Here is an 18595-nt window from a genome sequence, read left to right on the forward strand (position 1 = left end):
CCCCATATGGGGTAGATCCAAGATCCAAACCCAGGCCATCTGGTTTGAGACTCTGCTTTCGACCACTGTGCTATGGACGTTCATGTACATCTGAGAGGGGTCATGAACACACTCCAGAGAGAACAGCACATGTGGAGCGTGTGAGATGAGGAACCAGTGCTCTACACAAGAGAAGCACTGTTAAATAGAAATGTGAGCCACATATGTAATCTTAAATTTTCTAGTAGCCATGTTACAAAAAGTAAAAAGAAACAGGTGGATACAGAACCCTGGAAAAGTGATTTGGCAGTTTCTTATAAACTAAACATGCAAATACCATATGACCCAGCAGTTGTACTCAAGCATTTACCCCAGATACACGAAAACCCATATTCACACAAAAATCTGTACGGGAATGTTTATGGCAGTTTAATTCATAGTAGCAGAAACGAGAACCATCCCAGGTGTCCTTCCACGGGTGAGTCGTTAAACAAAGTGTGGTACATCCCGCTCATGGGATGCTGTTTGGCAATAAAGAGGAATGAACTATTGAGGCAGACAGTGACTTAGATCAATCTGGAGGGAATTATGCTGAGGGACCAAAGCCAGTTCCCAAAGAATATGCCCTGAATGATTCCATTTACATAACACTTCTAACATGAAAAAAGTATATAAATGGAGAATAGACTAGTGGTTGGTAAAGGCTGGGGCCCCGGGGAGGGATGTAGCACAGATATGCGGTGGGTGTAGTTACAAAAGAACAATACAATGGATCTTGGTGGTGAAGAAACTGTTCTGAATGTTGACATTGTGGTACCTATATATGTGACAAAGTTGAATAGATAAGCATACACACACACACATACACACACACACACACACGAGTACAATTAAAACTAGAGAAATCTGAGTAAGATTGTATCTCTGTCAATATCCTGGTAGTCATATTGTGCTGATAAGACATTACCACTGGGAAAAACTAGATAAAGGGAACACAGGATTTCTCTGTATTATTTCTTACAACCACATGGGAATCTAGAATTATTTCTAAATAAAAACATTAATTAAAAGAAAGGAAAGGGATGAAGTTTATTTTATTCTACTTAACCCAATATACCTGAAATGTTTTCATTTCAACATATTAAGCAATATAAAATTATGGAGATATTTCACTTTTTTTCATACTGTCCAACTGAACTAGCCACATTCCAAGTTCTCAATAGTCGGATGTGGGGTATTGGCTACCATACTAGGCAGCACAAGTGTAGAGAAGAAAAAATAAGAAGCAAAGACAGGTTTAAGAGGGAGGCATGGGTCAGGTTACTGAGGCGCCACTTGCAATAAAATCCCATCTTTTCAGTGGCCTATGGAACCCGATAATATAGCAACCTCCTGCCTTCTCCCTCCCTCATTCTTCTCAGCCACACTTGCTCCTCCTATAAAATGCCAAGCATGCTCCAACTCAGGAACCTTGCTCTTGCTGTCTACTCTGTCTGGAACCCTCACCCCAGAATATCTCCCTGACTTGTTACCACACGAAGATTCCTGTCTGCTCAGATGTCTGTCAGAAGGTATTTCCTGACCGATTTACATAAAAGAGCAAATTCGACTATTCTCCAACACTCTCTATCACGCATTATACTGCTTTAATTTTCTTGATGGTACTTATACCACTGGACATTCTATATATTTACTTGTTTATTGTCAGTTTCCCACAGAGCCTGGAATAGTGCCTGGTGCACAGAATACATCCAATGAATATGTGCTGAATGAATTGTTTGATGAACAAATTAATTATGTTTAAGTCTTTCGCTACTCACAAATGAACTGCCTGCCTTAAATAAAATCTATGTTTTCCTGGAATTCAAAAACTGATATAATAAATAGCAGAAATTGGGTTAAGTCTACTGGATTTTTATTTTTTAATTTTTTTTAGTCTCTGAATTTTTAAAATGCAATGAACAGAAGCAATCTCTTTACATCCCTTAAAATCAACGAGCTATTTTTATTACAAAGATTAAGCTTTTAGTTAAAAGTTTTTTTTAACATTGCCTCTTATTTTTAGAGAACTTATTTCTGATATAAGATAATTTGATTTATGATCTGTTCCTATGTTTATGATAATTTTATATATACCTTGTCATAAAATTCACTTTTCACCAAGTAAATACATTTATAAATTCTGAAAAATGGTATTCACTGTTCCTAAAAGTGCTATCAAAGCCTGCTAGTACATTGGGCCTTTCAGACATATCACCTTCTTAGGGAAGCATTCTCTAATAATCCCAGTCAGACTTTCTTTTTCTCTTGCACTTCCATCACTGCATCTGATATGTACCTTAATTCAACACCTACTGCAGTCTACTTATATCAAAGATATTAATGAAAATGTTCTCATTCCAGGAAGCCTGAAACTGCCTTTTTCTAAGTTGCTAGCATAATGCTTTACACTTCTCAGTTGGATTTAGATAAATATTTGATAAATTGAATGAATTCTGTTTTGTTTTAATAATGTATGCATACATCCAGTCTAGAAGACTGGATAGGCAAACCTTGCCTAAGATAACCCCTCAAACACAAATTCATATCATCCAACATTTTTTCCAGACAAGAACTAATATTTATTAAGGTCCTATGATACATTAAAGATTTTACATGTGATCCCATAATATATGGAATATTATTAACTCTCTATGAAAAAATGAAAGCTCAGAAAAGAATAAGTAGCATTCACAAGGTCTAATGGCTGTTAAATGTCAGGATTCTCTCTGTCTGTCTGACCCCTGACTCTAAAGTATTATTTCATACTTTACAGTAGCAATACTTCAATGTAGCCCAAAGTCTGGACCCCAAAAGAGAACATTGATAAATTAGGACTTATCTACAGAAATGCAACCAAGATATGTTTAGCTTCTAAAGCTATATTTCATGTCACATTAAGGAATCGGAGAATTTTACCCAAGAAAATAGTAAATGATATTGCATGGTGAGGAAATTGGCCTCATCCAAAAGAGGTGTGGCCATTTTTGTACATAGGTCCTGGGAGGTAACCTCTAAACCCTTGGGATTTTCCAAGTGACAGACATCTCTGTTTTTCATGGTGGACCCTCTGGAAAACCTGGTAAATCAATCGATCATGCTTATGTAATGGAGCCTCAATAAAAACTCTGGATGCTGAAGCTCACAAAAGCTTCCCCCTTGGCGTTACCACATGCGTATTGTCACAGATCAATACTAGAAGGGCAACAGGTCCTGGGAACAAGGAAAGCTTCACATTTGGAACCCTCCAGACTCTGCATTGTGTCTCTTCCTTTGGCTGACTTCTGGCATCATTTCCCTGTAACAGCTATAAGTAGGGTAGGTTTCAGTTAGTTCTATGAGTCTTTCTAGTGAATTATCAAACCTGAGCATTGATTTGAGAAACCCTACACATACAGTTGATGTCAGAAGTAAGGGTGATCTGTGTGGACTCTTTAACTTTGTAGTTGTACCCTAACTCCTTGTAGTTGGGTTCAAAAATCTTGGGCAGACTTGGTGGTCTGGAAGACTATACCTTTAACTCTGTATACTAATAATAATACAATAAATTTAGAGATCTCTAAAAATGTATTATAACATATTAAACATTTGTTGGGGAGAAGGGAACGTAAACTGACCTCAAATATTCAAAGTATTAACATGTAGACATACCTGGTATTGCTCAGAGACAAAATTTGGCTCAATGTAAGAAAGAACTTTCTAAAAATTAGAGTTATCCAAATACATCATTAGCTTCCTATAAAAGTAGTATGCTCCCCACCTCTGAAAATATTAATTCCCAGTGTAGAATGCTATAAGCTAGATGTAGTGGTAAGGGATTCCAGCCTCCCAAGAGAGGGTGGATGATTTTTGAGGTATCTTCAGACTCTGAAATTCTGCTGTTTCGTGCTATTGCTTCAAAATAGCAACTAATGAAGCCACTCTTACATGTTTAATAGATCAAGGTATTCAATTTGACTCTTTCAAAAATCGGTTAATTTTGTTTAGCTTAAAAATACCAGGGAAAAAGGGGGTGCCCTCGGAGAGACCATTTCAATTTATGTAGTGCTGGCTCAAATTTTCCAATATACGTTTTTGTCATTATCCGGGGAAATTAAAGAATACTTACTTTCAGACATTAATAGAATGTTTACCTTCCCTGAAAAACCATTCTACAATGAATATAAGAATTTTGATGATGTACCATAAGTATGTTGTTACAAATCAACCAAATCACAGAAAAGTCTTTTGAAATGAATCATAAATGCATATAAAAAAATCTAAGATTGTCACACAAGAACAGAAACTACACACGTAACAATTTAATTTAATACAGAATATATTTACATGCACTCCATGAAGCTGTTTTTTCACCTTATAACATATCGCTAAAAGTTGTTCACATCAACAGATCAGGATATATACCTTCTGAAGCTTTCTGAGTAATTGCCAGTTCTTTATACTGACCTGAATTTTTAGGTTCTTAAGTAAAACTCTCAGAGGATGGGTTTTGTTGAATCATCAAAAATTAACCTGTTCTTTAGTCTAAGTTGTATTTCACACTTTTCTGTTCATAGTCTAATCAGCACAGAGTGTTGTCAGAGAAACTAGCACTAAACCACCTTACTTAAGACAGTTAATTTTTATGGACCTGTGTATCATGAAATATGAGATAAAATAATAAGAATCCCATCATTTGAGAAGTGTAATAATTCCTGACCCAACCTTACCCAGAGTGTCTTACTGCTATTTCTCTGTAGAGACTACAAGTTTGGGGTTGCCTCGGGCTCACCTTGTCGATTTTGACAACATTTTGCTCTAAAGGCTCAGCCTGTTCCAGGTTCCTAACTTTACAGTTACAAGAAAGATATTATATAAAATAATAATTTAAAAGTTACACATTAGATTAAGGAGCTTATCTAAAACAAAATTCTTTTAAAAATTGGTAACAATAGGAGAACCTGGGTGGCTCAGTCGGTTGAGCGTCCAGCTTGGGCTCAGGGCATGATCTCGCAGTTTGTGAGCTCGAGCCCCTCGTCGGGCTCTGGGCTGACAGCCAAGCCTGGAGCCTGCTTGGGATTCTGTGTCTCCTCCTCTCTCTCTGCCCCTCCCTCGCTTACACTCTGTCTTTCTCCCTCTCAAAAATAAATAAACATTAAAAAAAGTTTAAAAAAAATTGGTAACAATAATATGTCATTACAAAGCAACATGTCCACCTTCTTATTTGGGAACAGAAGTAGCAGGAAGAAAAGAAATATAAGAATTGGGTCACAGACTCCCACATTTCATTTTGTAGATTTATGTCACTTCCCGGAAAAGCTTCTCCAATTTCTGATATGGTATTAAAATATATTGAGGGAGCCACAGAAATTGAAGAGAACTTATTAAGGTAATGCAGTTCTCAGAGTCTAAGTAAGATATTCTCCACCGGTTTTATGATAGAATATGGGTCTAATTTTTGTGATGTATTATTAAATAACTGGAGTATTTTACACATGATACCATAGATTTGAATTAAAAGTACCCACACACATGGAAAATTATTACTTATTTATCCCCAAGAAATATACAGTAGAAAGATATACCTTCTTCATATCTGTCAAGAGGTATGAAATTAGAGTTCTATCACAAAGAGATAACTATAAATTCAAAATCCCTAATTTTCCAGTTTTTTAAGCTTATTTACTTCGTGAGAGAGAGAGAGAGAGAGAGAGAGCACAAGTGGGGGAGGGGGAGAGAAGAAGAGAGACAGAATCCCAAGCAGGCTTGGCGACATCAGCTCAGAGCCTGATGCAGGGCTCAAACTCACTCAACTGTGAGAACATGACCTGAACCAAGATCAAGAGTCGAACGCTTAATCGACTGAGCCACCTAGGCACCCCTCCAGTTTTTAAAAAATGTTTATTTATTCTTGAGATAAAGAGAGAGAGCATACATGAGTGTGGCAGGGGCAGAGAGACAGGGGGACAGAGGATCCAAGGCAGGCTCCGTTCGGATAGCAGAGAGCCCAATGTGATATTTGAACTCATGAACCCTGAGATGGTGACCTGAGCCAAAGTCAGATGCTCAACTGAGTGAGCCACCCAGGAGCCCCTCCAGTTTTTTTAATGAGAGGAAACAAAAAGGCAACCAGAAAGGTGGCTATTTTAAAATCCATACATTTCTGAAAGCCCATGAACAATCACATACTTTTATTTCCATTCCTAAGAATGCATATATACTTCTGTTTTTAAAAGATAGTTGAGATTTCTTATCATGCTTTCATATTTTTATCTCAACTCTGCATTCCAGCATAGACAAGGATGTACATCTTCTTGGAGTAGGCGGAAATAGTTCACATGCTCCACCAGAAGATAATTCTGATGCTTTGAATTGACCTCGAAATCTAGTTCCATATTAGTCTTCCTTAAAGTTCTTATAAAGTGAGGGGTCACCACAACAGTCTGGTTCTAATACAGTGCTCCTCACTCTTTTCCGAGAACCACCAATGATTATTTTAAGTTAGAGAAGTTCTACATATATGCCTTGTATTTGTGCAAGGTTATGTCCCCTGGAATTTCTCCATAATTTAATCCAATTTCAGACATATGGGGGGAATAATCCATAGTCTGATATTCACTAGGGTAATGGTGCTCATACTTACTCAGTTGGTGGAATCACTAAAGATTAAGTTGCTTTTTTTGAAATATCACAAAATAATGACATATTCAATTCTAACATATGAGTTTGTGAAATTTTGTTCCTAGGTGATACAACCAATATATACTTATGAAATCACAAACATCCTCCCACTTAGCCACAATCAAGACGAGCTTTCTATGTGCTTCTTGGTAGGATATACACAATACCATTTATGAGTAAATCTTGGTAAAACAAAAACAAAAACAAAAGCAAAAAGAACTTGAACAAAGCATCTCATTCTAGCTTTCAGTTTACAGGAATTACCAGTAGAGAAGAACATGGTCAACAACACTACAGGGATGCAATTCAGCAAAACCTAGAATAAGAAAGACACTGAAAGACAAATGACTCCATTTTACAACAAATAAATTGCGAACAACTAAAAGAAGAGGAAACTTAGAGATTGAAAGTGACTTTAGAAATATATCAACCAAACGCCATGTGTGACCTGTGTTTGAATCTTCATTCAAACAAATTAACTGTAAAAAAAAATAAGACAATCACGAAAATGTATACACTTATGCAATGTTTGATGATATTAGGGAACTACTATAAATGTTTGCAAATGTAATAATGCTTTTATAGTTTTAAAAATAGTGCTCTATTTTTAGAGGTACACACTGAACTATTTATAGATGTATGTATATTATATGATGTATGGGCTTGCTTCAAAATAATCCAGGAACTTAGGAATGAGTGAATGGTAGGTATAGATGAGACCAGTTTGGCCATAAATTAAATGAAAATTGAATAGAAGGGAATATATCTGAAAGAAATGAAATCACTATGTTAAAGATTTATCTACACCAGCATGTTCATTGCAGCATTATCAATAGCCAAGATATAGAAATAACCTAAGTACCTATCGATTGGTGAAAATGTTGTAAATGTTATATATATATGTATATATATGTGTGTGTGTGTATATATGTATATATGTGTGTATATATACACATATATATGTATATACATACATATACATATATATACATGTACATACATGTGCATACATATATACGTACATGTACATACATATACATGTATATGTACATACATATATGTGTATACATACATATATATACATATACATATATGTATATATACATATATGTGTATATATATACACACACATATATACATATATATATAATATTATCCAGCCATAAAAAGAAGGAAATCCTGTCATTTGCAACAACATGGATGAACCTGGAGGGCATTACACTAAGTGAAATAAGTCAAACAGAGAAAGACAAACACTGTATGATCTTATATGTGGAATCTGAAAACAGATTGTAGGTTAGTGGCTGCTAGGGGCTGAGTAGTGGGGGCAAAATGAGTGATGGTGATCAAAAAATACAAAATACCAGTTATAAAATGAGTGAGTCCTGGGGATTTCACATACATCGTGGAGACTGTAGTTAACAATACTGTATCATATACCTGAAAGTTGCTAAGAGAGTAGATCTTAACTTCTCGCCACCAAAAAAAAAAAAAAAAAAAAAAAAAAAAAAAAAAGAAAAAGTAACTGTATAACTATATGAGATGATGGATGTGTTAACTAACCTTATTGTGGTAATCATTTCACAATATATTACATAATGTTATACGTCAAATATATCTCAAATATATCTCAATATAGCTGGAGGAAAAAGATATCAGTTGCCCCCCTCCCCCTCCAAAAAATGTTGAATAGTTAAACCTCTATGGGTGATGAGCATGTAGAAGTTTGTAGCGCCATTCTTTCTAATCTGTATCTATTTGGAATTTTCATAATACCAGAACTTTTAAAAAGAAAGATGATTATCTAAAATATATTTCCATTAATAGTATAAGCAGAAAACCAAAAGAAAATATAGCAAACAATACATATGGAAGCACTCATTGGAACAGAAAATTCAGCTCATTTAGTAATATTTGGGGGCTGGGGGGCATTCTGACCAGGGTTTGGGCTGAGGTATTCCACCTAAAATGAGTCTTCTAGAACAGAGGTCACTGAAGAAGCAGAGCAGGAAACCACAACGAGACCAATATATTTGGCTTATGTGTTCATAGAAGCAAAGAGAAAAGATTAAGATTAGCTGGAAGGTTGAAAGGAATCCTCTCCTTCAGACCAAATGCTAAGTCATACCTTTTATGGAAGTACAGAAAACTTTATAGATTGAAGGGAATAAGCAGAGGAGATTAGAAGGTAAATAATTCAAAAAGCACTTTTATCATATTCAGAACAGCATATATTAGTCTTTTCTGTGAAATACTGAGTGTTTAGACATAGGCTGTATGTTAATCTCTTTAAGGGTCCATATATATTTTCCCACTAATCCTTTCAGATTGATGTCGGTTTTACTGTCTGGTTACCCAAACCATTGTCAATATTTTGCCTGCTGTTTTGCTAGTTTTCCCTAACTTGAACGGAACTGTATTGTTCATGGCCAAATAATAGAAGACATCCATGTTACTAATTCAGTCTGAGTGTGCATCAAAACTTGAGCGAAACCTTTACCCTTTTGTTGGCCCATCCCTGGTCTTGAACTAAATGGAGTGTATTTGTTTGGATTGTAGTCAAATTGAACCCACTATTCAATCAATAATTGAACTACGCTCCTAAAATGCATTCTGTTTAAAACTGAAGGAAAATAACACAGAAGTGTTATGAAGAGCTGGAGTCAAGTGGAGGCTTTTTTTAAATTCGGTTTGAGTATTTTGTTGCTATCTTAACCTTCTGCTGGGCAGAGTCACGAATAGCTACATAAAATTCCTTTATCATCGTTGCTTCAATGTGGAGAGGTCTTATTAACACAAGGACATTAAAATTGGATTGAGTCTGTAGCTAAACATTTAATTTTAATGCTTAGAATAACCTAAACTGAGAAGGTAATAGCTATCATTTACTGAGTATGTATTTTAACCAAACACTGAGCTAAGGGCTTTACATAAGCATTGCATTTATATACTTTTTCATTATTTACTGATTGGCATTCCAAGAGATCATCTAGTCAGTTGCTTCTGTCAAACTCACCACTGTTTGCTCCAGACTTTGTGATGGCAGTGAGCAAAATTATTGCTGCTTTTAAATATGTATCCTGCTGTGGGCTGGAGCCAGCTCATACTGATTCAGGAGACTATTCTGTGCATCTTTTTTCCCTAACTCCACGTTAAGTGACATCATATTGCTAGTTTAAATGGCCGTGGTGGGAGAATGTACACTATGGATATTAGTAAATGTCATTATTTTCCCCCAGAGAGCCAGTTGCTAGACATTTACTAATACACCACGGTATGTATCCTTCTTTCATTTTCCAAGAAATGGAAATGTCATTGGGAGGACCTGACATCGCCCAGTTATTGCTATTGTGGTAACAGTTAAAGTTAGGATGAACTTTGAACAAATAAGAGGAGAAGGGAAAGAAACTAGCACCAGTCGAGTTCCACAACTAACTAGCCCTGCCCCAATTTGTTTGATTTCTTGAAAGGATGAGATATGAGGGCCGTTCTTCCAGTAACTGGGTGGGAGGTAGAATTAGGGAAAGACTCTCTACTTTGGGGTCAGCAAACTATGGCCTATGTGTTAATGTAGCTGACTTCCTGTTTTTATAAGTAACATTCTACTGGAGCAGAGCCACACCCATTTGTTTATGTGTTGTTTATGGCTCCTTTCACACACTAGTTCACAGAAGTGCGGAGTAATTGTGACCCAGCCTGTATGGCCTTTGTAAAGGCAAAAATATTTACTATCTGGCCCATACAGAAGAGGCTTTCCAAAATGGCTGGGGCTGTGATATGTTTGACAAATGGATGATATTTTATGTGAGGTTAAATTCTTGTGGGGATGAGGCAGAAATAAGCTCAGATTCCTTGTTTTCTTTGTTTTACCTTCCTCTAATGAAAGCAGTCCCCAAAATATAAGCTACGTCTCTAAATTTTATTGTATCCACTCATGTGAATTCATAATGTAGGGTAAGATTTCATTCATTATGTCAGGAACACTCATTACTGTTCTCACTGGATACCCAGGCCCTCTACCTGAATCTCTTTATTCAATTATTCATTCTACAAATATTTAGTAAAGGCTACGAGGATCCAGCCTACCAGTTTCTAGGCACTAGAGGTATGCTCATGAATAACCAAAGTTCCTGTCCATATGGAGCTTATATTTTAGTGGGAAAGGAGTATAATTGCTTGCATGTTGTCTAATATCAAGCATGATAACAAGACATGATAACATTATGAAGAAAATTTAAATCAGGAAAGGTGCTAGACAATGAATGAGGTGCTTTTTAAGATGTTTAGGGAAAGAAAGCATCTCTAAGGAGGTGACATTCAAGTAGAGAGACCAGAATAAAAGTAAAGGAGTGAGCTATGCATTTTTGGTGGGGAAAACAGCAGAAGCTAAGGCTCCCCAGGGGCCTGCCCTCAGCTGTGAGAAAAAGCAAGATGGAGAATGAAAAGAGGGGATGATGAGGTCAGCAAGGTAGGCAGGGACAAAGTAATAGAGGGCCTTGCAAGCACGGTGAAGAGTTTGTATTATATTCTAGTTACATGGAAAACCACTGGGAAGTTAGGAGGAGGGTGCTGACTTCAAATGATTTGCCTTTAGATTAACATCCTATCTCCTGTGCATAGTAGAGACTAGAGTGGGTAACAAGAAGGAAGAAGACCAGTTACAAGGCTATTGCAATAATTCAGGCAAGAGATGACCCACGTGTATAGGCCTTAGGGGTTATTGGGAACCATGGAAAGATAGTTCAAATGATCTTGGATTGAAAATTCTTGTAGGCTTCCTAAGTCTTCTTTATAACTGAGTGCTAATTTAGCTCCTACTATACAGAGTAGAGATTAGGGAAGAATTCGAATATTTATTCAACAAACATTGATCGTTAATAAGAGAACAATAGGTGCTATATACTTGAGATAAGAGGTCAAAAGAAGTTCAGTTCAGTGGAGGTAATTGGCAACAACTGGGTTCCTCATCTATAGGCTCTCTTAGTTCATACAAACCCCCCTGACTCTGACCCCAAATCCCTCCACACTGTATTCATGGCACAATCCAGGGCCACAGCTGCTCATACTCAGGATATCTGAGGCTGCTGCTATTCAAGATACTCTTCTCATCTGGAGTTTGAGGATGGGTGAAATGGATTAAAACAGAATACAGTTTATGTGTTGTGTACACACATGCACACACACAACACACACATGTATCCTAGTTCCAATATACAAGGTTGAATCTTCTAAAGTCTTGCCTTTTATGAATTTTGCCTATCTCTATTGACACAGTTATACAGTTCTTCAGCCAACTAAACTATGGAATTTCTTTACTTAATGTTTTAATTATGGTGGTCTCACCTGTCCCTTGTTCCTTTCTTACCTTTTCATTGTAAGGTTTCAGGTGAAATGCACTAAAATTCTCAAACATTCTCTTAAGGGTCTTTCCTATTGTTTGACAGAGAGGGACATATGTTCTCAGATTAACCCTACAGCTCTCCATGTTGCAGTGAGTATTCAGTGTCTGCTCCAAAAGTTATGATTCTTTCTTTGTCCCAAACAAAGGGCAGATCTTTGCTGGTTTCCCAAGCCAACAAGATTCAAGCCCTGAGAGAACATTTGGACATTTTATTAGAGTGGTGGCATTGTTCCTGGTAACATAGACTTGCTTGTCGACTCCAAAGGAACCTTTCAATGTCAGCTAAAATCTGGGTTTTATAAAAAGGAGAGGGAGGGGTGTGAATCAATTGGCAGACAGGTCCCAAAGCTGAGAATAAGTGTACCAAGCTAATATTCCTGAAAATATGGTTTTTGAAATCTAAACACTGTGGAAGCCAAATTGCAATACAAGGCACTTTGATGTGACTTAAAAATTATTTAAAAAGCAAGGAAATGGTAATGACTATGGCAAGTTTTTATATATTATATGTTATATATAAAATACATAAGTATATATATATATGTATACACACACACACACACACACACGTTGTTGCTATATTTTTAATTTTGAAAATGCCCTAAGCGTACAACCTTGACCATATTTTCCATAGTATTATGGTGAAGATAAAAAATAAAATGGAGACATGGTAATCCTCTACAAGGTATGACTTCCTCCACCTCACAAGCAAGGCTTCAGAGAGTGCCTTGGGAGCTCGGGAAGGGTTAAAGTTTTGTCTGTGACACTGAAATTGAGGCCAGCTGTAGGTCATATTCACGTCCCAGTCACAGGAAAATGAACCTGTGAGACAGAACCTAATTATCTGCTAAACCAAAAGCCAGTCTCAGTTCAATAACTTACGACAGAGCTAGCAGCCAGATATAGTGTTACCATGGCAACGCTGGAAAAAGCTCCACTGCGGTTGAGAATAAGGAGGAAAAGAAGGAGACTGTAACCCTAAATGTGCTGTAGCCGTTTGATCTCACACAAGTGGTCCGTCTGGAAAACCAGGTTATCCTATACATGTCTACCATTGTCCATTCACTTTAATATCTGCTACAATTACTGAAAAGGGAAATGCAATCACAATGTCCTCTGGGTTTAAAAACAGCCCACTAACAAATGGCTAACTGGGAATTAATTTTAAAGAGAAAATACATAAGCTTCCTCTTTCTCCTCCTCCACACCATCCCCAAACACAGATCAAGCAGGACACAAAGGGTGCGGATTCCTGAATACTTCATCATTGTAATGAATGAGCTCCGTGTCTACAAAATGCACTGTCATCCTATTTTCCTCTTATTCCCAAATGCCAACATACTTTTGAGAGAAAACTTTTGGGAATTAAGCAATAATATTTGCCTATTGAAGGGGTTGGGGTAGAACCGAAGAGTAAGGGAGAGCTAATATTCCTTTGTGAACTCCACCTAAACTTTCAAGTGAAATAATTTCCTGGAATATCCAGTTAAGAAGAATCAAACATTAGAGGGAGATAAGCCTGACAGGTTGGTCATTTTTCTTTTGGCCAGTTCATCTTTGTAGTTCTTTCTAGAACAGCACTGGATTTATGAATTTAGGAGATGATACAGCTTATGCACATAAAAACTTCAGAAGCCAGTTATCGTAAATACTGCGAAAATGGCATCTCACTAAAAATATTTGCAGAAGAAGAAACAAGAGCTTACCATACAGTCATATGCACTTGGAAGAGAAATTCAGAAGTACATTCCTTTCTCTCTTTTCAATCCTTCCCAATGGAGATAAATCGTGCTAAAGCTTGTCAGTTACAATTATTGGATTTCACCATATTTGACAATTTTGATATGCCATTAATGATGTAATAAGACACATCTAGCACATAATGTTATCACTTGGGCATGCTATCCAGTTGTAATACCAAATTTGAATCACATAGATATGTATGTATAAATATATAGATACAGCAGTGTTTCTTCATGTATAACTCATAAATATATTGGGTTTGGAATATGGACAGGAAGGAATATGGAGATGAATAATATCCTCTTCATATGCATGAATAACTCTGCAGTAATGCAAATGAGAAAACACAAAATGGAAAGTAGGTTTCTTCTAGCAGAAATATGACTAAGAACGTAGCCTGAAATTTGCCAATATATTACAGTCACTTACAATTTCAGTGAATTTTCTTTAAGATGCCACATCTTTTAAAACATTTTATCCTGCTCTATTATATTTTCACTATATAATTACCTAAGTCCAAACTTCAAATTTCCTTAAACTACCGTGATGCATGAAAAGGAGTTTTAGTATTTTAAAAACATAAAAGGTGGTAGTAGTGGGGTGAGGGGCAGACAGAAAAGCAACATCAAAGGGTGAAATGAATTTTCTGATTAATTTCCAGGTAGAAGTAACCTAACCTCTGCTCCTGACCCTAACTTAATTCCTTTTCAAGTAAATGGAAGCCAGAAAGTATACCTCTTTCTAAGACAGATGTTTCTGAGATCTGATTATTAAAAGGATCTTATTAGTTGCAAAGATGCCAACAATACAGTCCAATACACTCTTTGGGTCCTATTACTCATAATATAAATAAGTTTTTCTTTTAATCTTTCTCCTTAGATGAATTAATTAGCTAGAAAAGAAAATGAGGCAATTTTATCAGAAAAGCATCTGAAAGGGCTATTGATTTAAATGCTTTTACATTTTAGCCTTATCACACATGGTTAGCTTGCAGATATGAGCCTAATAATGTTGCAAAGCACCAGATTTCACTGGATTCTCTGTTCCACTTGGATTCCCAGAAACGATATTGGAAGCACTAACAAAGAAATAGTACTGTTTTTCTCACGATGTTCCTATAGACAATCTTTCTAAACTATTCCATTGCACACTTTCTTTAAAAGCATCAATCTCTCCTGTATTTTTGTAAATAGGTGTGCTTGTGCTTTTGTTTATTTCTAACTATAATCCTAAAATCCATCCATAAGCAAGAATCGGGTGAAGCATATGCTCCATCCAGTATAAAGGCATTAATATGTTCAATTAACCTTAACCAAATACAATAAAATAAATTATAGCTGAAACTAAGTTTAAAATTAAAACTAAGTTTATAGATTAAAATAATCTGCTTGCCATATGGAAAGTCCTCAATGCATTTGTTGATTGAGTGAATAAACTAGACTATCTCCTAAGGACTAAACCAAAAGGAGAAAAAGCAAAGTCTTGAAAGAAACTTAACAACAACAACAACAACAAAAAGCCAGATTAAATCATATGCTACCCTTGGATACACAACTTTGCATGAAAAAGCTTCCAATTTTAAGACATTCTAAATTAATTCACTAGGAAGGAAAAAGAAAACCTAGAAATATAGTTGTCACTATTGTCTCTACCATTTTAAAATGGACTAGAACATTCTAGAATACATAAGAATTTAGTGTATAATGAAGGTTTCTCATCTCTGATTTCTACTTTCTCCCCATTAAGGCTACCCAGTTTTCTGGTCCTCACTAACCTCTGCTAATATGTCTCTTTGGGTATTGGCCTTTCACCCTTGAAAAATTCACAAAATTCTTCCCTCAGCAGTAAAACTATATAATGTTACTCTCCAGAAGTCTAGCTTGTTGATTAAACCTCTCCATATTGGTCTAGCTGGTGCTTTGGATCCTCTGAATTTCCGCAACATCCTCCTGTTGTGTCAGCTAAATCCTTGATGCTTCTTGAGGACATGGAAACTTCTCCAGAGTTTTTCCATGCTCGGTTAATGGACTTTCTTAGGAGATGGTGATGGGTGAAGGGTTAGAGGGGAAGGGTGCAGGTTCAGACTCCCTCTCGTTCTCCCCTGATGTCATTTCTACAAGCATCTACAAAGCTGCCTCCCAGGGTTCCGAGTGGGCAGTGACCATAACCCCTCTGGCCCTTTTGTCTTTATACTCATCTAACAGGAATCTGTTACTTGCTTCCCTCCCATAGAAGCTGCAACACAAGGAGCCGAATATATGATGTTCTTCATCTACATCCATTTTCCTCCCTTTCTCTTAGACTCTAGGCTGGCTTCTTACTGCCCACAGCCCACGAAGTTTCATGTTGTCCTCTGTGATAGAAAACTACTACTAGTTCATCCTGAACCCTTCTCTCTTTTATGGTTAACCTTAAAAAATTCTACAATCCAGGTCTCTAGCATCAGGTTAACATTTCTGGCCATGTCCTTTAGGAATTAAAAATAAAGTCATTTCCCTCTCAGGAACCTAGCCCTTCCAAACTAGAGCAGTTTGTTTTGAGCTTATTGACTTGCTAACACTTTTTGAACACATAATCTGCTAGGCACTTTAAATCTTCTGTTGACTGGTTCTTGATTGTGTCTGCCTTCCCCATAAAGCAATAAATGTCATTTATTAAATGAATAGAGAAAACTAAAGCAACAAGCATGATTTGGGGAAGGAATAACCTTGGTTGAAATTTTCTAGGTCTCATCCCCCTATACAGTTAACTATGGCTCCATCAATTCTATCTTCTAAATATTCCTCTGATCTCTCCTTGTCTCTCCACTTCCACTGCCACCACTTTCATTCAGGCCATTGTCATCTATCCCAATTAATATCCCAAGGGAATCATTATACATAATTATATAAAATTGTATTTATCATCAGAATACTATTTATATTAGGGAAAAAAGGATGGAAGAAAACTCAATTTATACTTCTGAATGGGCGACTTATATTATACCAAAGCAATAACATAATGAGCATATGTTAAAATGACAATATGTGGGAAAGTGTTCATTTGGTATTGACCAATTAGAAACCAAGTTAGAAATGATTATGAAAATACTGAATGTATGTGTGTGTGTGTGTGTGTGAACAAAAGGGAGAGACAGAGAGAAGGTATGCGTATATACTACATGATAATAGGTGTTATTTTCTGAGTGATGAGACTAATACATTTTTCACTTTTTTATTTGTGTACAATTTAAAAATTTTATAATATGAGCTCTTGTTATCATTGTGCAGGTAGAGTTATATTTATTTTGTAAATAAACTAGCTGTATTTAGAATAATGTGAAAATATTTTTAATTGGCTTAAAATGGATTGACACTACAGGGTTTAATAACATTGGAACAGTATGTTTAACTCCATTTGTAACCAGTAATACCATTTCTCCAGTTGCATATAAAAAAATTCATTATTTTCAGGAAATGAGTCACTTGAGGAGGACAGGAGTTTGAAAGAAGATATGTTTTCATAAAACAATGTTATAAAATATTTCTACCTCTTTCCAATAAAAATATATTATTTAGGCTAACGGTTGAGATATTATGATTTTGTTTTATTAATTATTGAAAACTTCAGGAGCGCCTGGGCAGGCTCAGTCGGTCAAGCGTCTGACTCCAGCTCAAGTCATGATCTTGTGATTCGTGGGTTCAAGCCCTGCATCCGGCTCTGTCACAGCTAGGAGCCTGGAGCCTGCTTCAGATTCTCTCTCTTTCTCTCTCTCTCTCTCTCTCTCTCTCTCTGTTCCTTTCCCACTCACACTCTGTTTCTATCAAAAATAAACATTAAAAATTAAAAAAATCATTGAAAGCTTTAAGGTTATGTTCATAATGACAGAGATTGCTAGTTTTCCTGCAATATCTGTTGTCATCTCCCTCTAGTATTTAACTGGGTGAATGACTATTCACCCAGAATAAAGTCTATATTTCTATGCACACACTCCCCAAAAGCTTTGTGTACCTGGTGACTAAGTTCTAAAGATATAGTGGAAGATGTGTAGAAAAATTCCAGAAATGATCTTTTTTTTAAAAGAAAAAATTAACGCTTATTCATTTTTTGAGAGACAGAGTGCAAGTGGGGGAGGGGCGGAGAGAGAGAGGGGGACACAGAGTATGAAGCAGGCTCCAGGCTCTGAGCTATCAGCGCAGAGTCTGATGTGGGGCTGAAACTCAAAAACCATGAGATCATGACCTGAGCTGAAGTTGGATACTCAACCAACTGAGCTACCCAGGTGCACCCGGAAATGATCTTTATTTTATTTTATTTTATTTTTTTTTTCCATATGAATTCTATTTTATTCTTAGGTATTAGAAAATTCTAAGATCACTTTAGGTTGTAATATGCAGTTTTGAATCATAAATTCAAATGTCAAGCCCAAAAGATTAATCAAGATTTTAATCTTTGTTCAAAGGCAAAATTTATCCCTTCGGAAATGATCTTTAAAAGGAAGTGCAGTGTCTTTATTTTTCTCTTTTTATTCCTACTGACTGAAAGTAAACAATATGATGGAGCTCCAATGGTCATCCTGAGATTACCTGGGAAAGAAATGTCATTTGTTTTTTATTTAATTTATAATAAAATAAAAAAATTTTATTTTTAAAAATTTTTAATGTTTTATTTACTTTTGAGAAAGGGAAAGAGACAGAGCACAAGCAGGGGAGGGGCAGAGAGAGACGGAGACACAGAATCTGAAGCAGGCTCCAGGCTCTGAGCTGTCAGCACAGAACCCGACGCGGGTAAAAT

The 18595-nt window shown here is 36.3% G+C and overlaps 1 long non-coding RNA gene across 1 annotated transcript in view; it reads right to left on the reverse strand.

The window, feature by feature from the left end:
• Positions 1-2810: 2810 nt before the first annotated feature.
• LOC132683875 (uncharacterized) overlaps positions 2811-18595 on the reverse strand; it is a 188744-nt gene continuing 172959 nt past the window's right edge. Inside the window, exon 5 of the long non-coding RNA XR_013557856.2 lies at positions 2811-3325. This is a non-coding gene — a long non-coding RNA (uncharacterized LOC132683875). The remainder of the gene's footprint in view (positions 3326-18595) is intronic.

This window comes from Panthera onca, chromosome C2 (assembly GCF_046562875.1).
Source record: "Panthera onca isolate mPanOnc1 chromosome C2, mPanOnc1 haplotype 2, whole genome shotgun sequence".
In the NCBI taxonomy this organism is placed as follows: Eukaryota; Metazoa; Chordata; class Mammalia; order Carnivora; family Felidae; genus Panthera; species Panthera onca.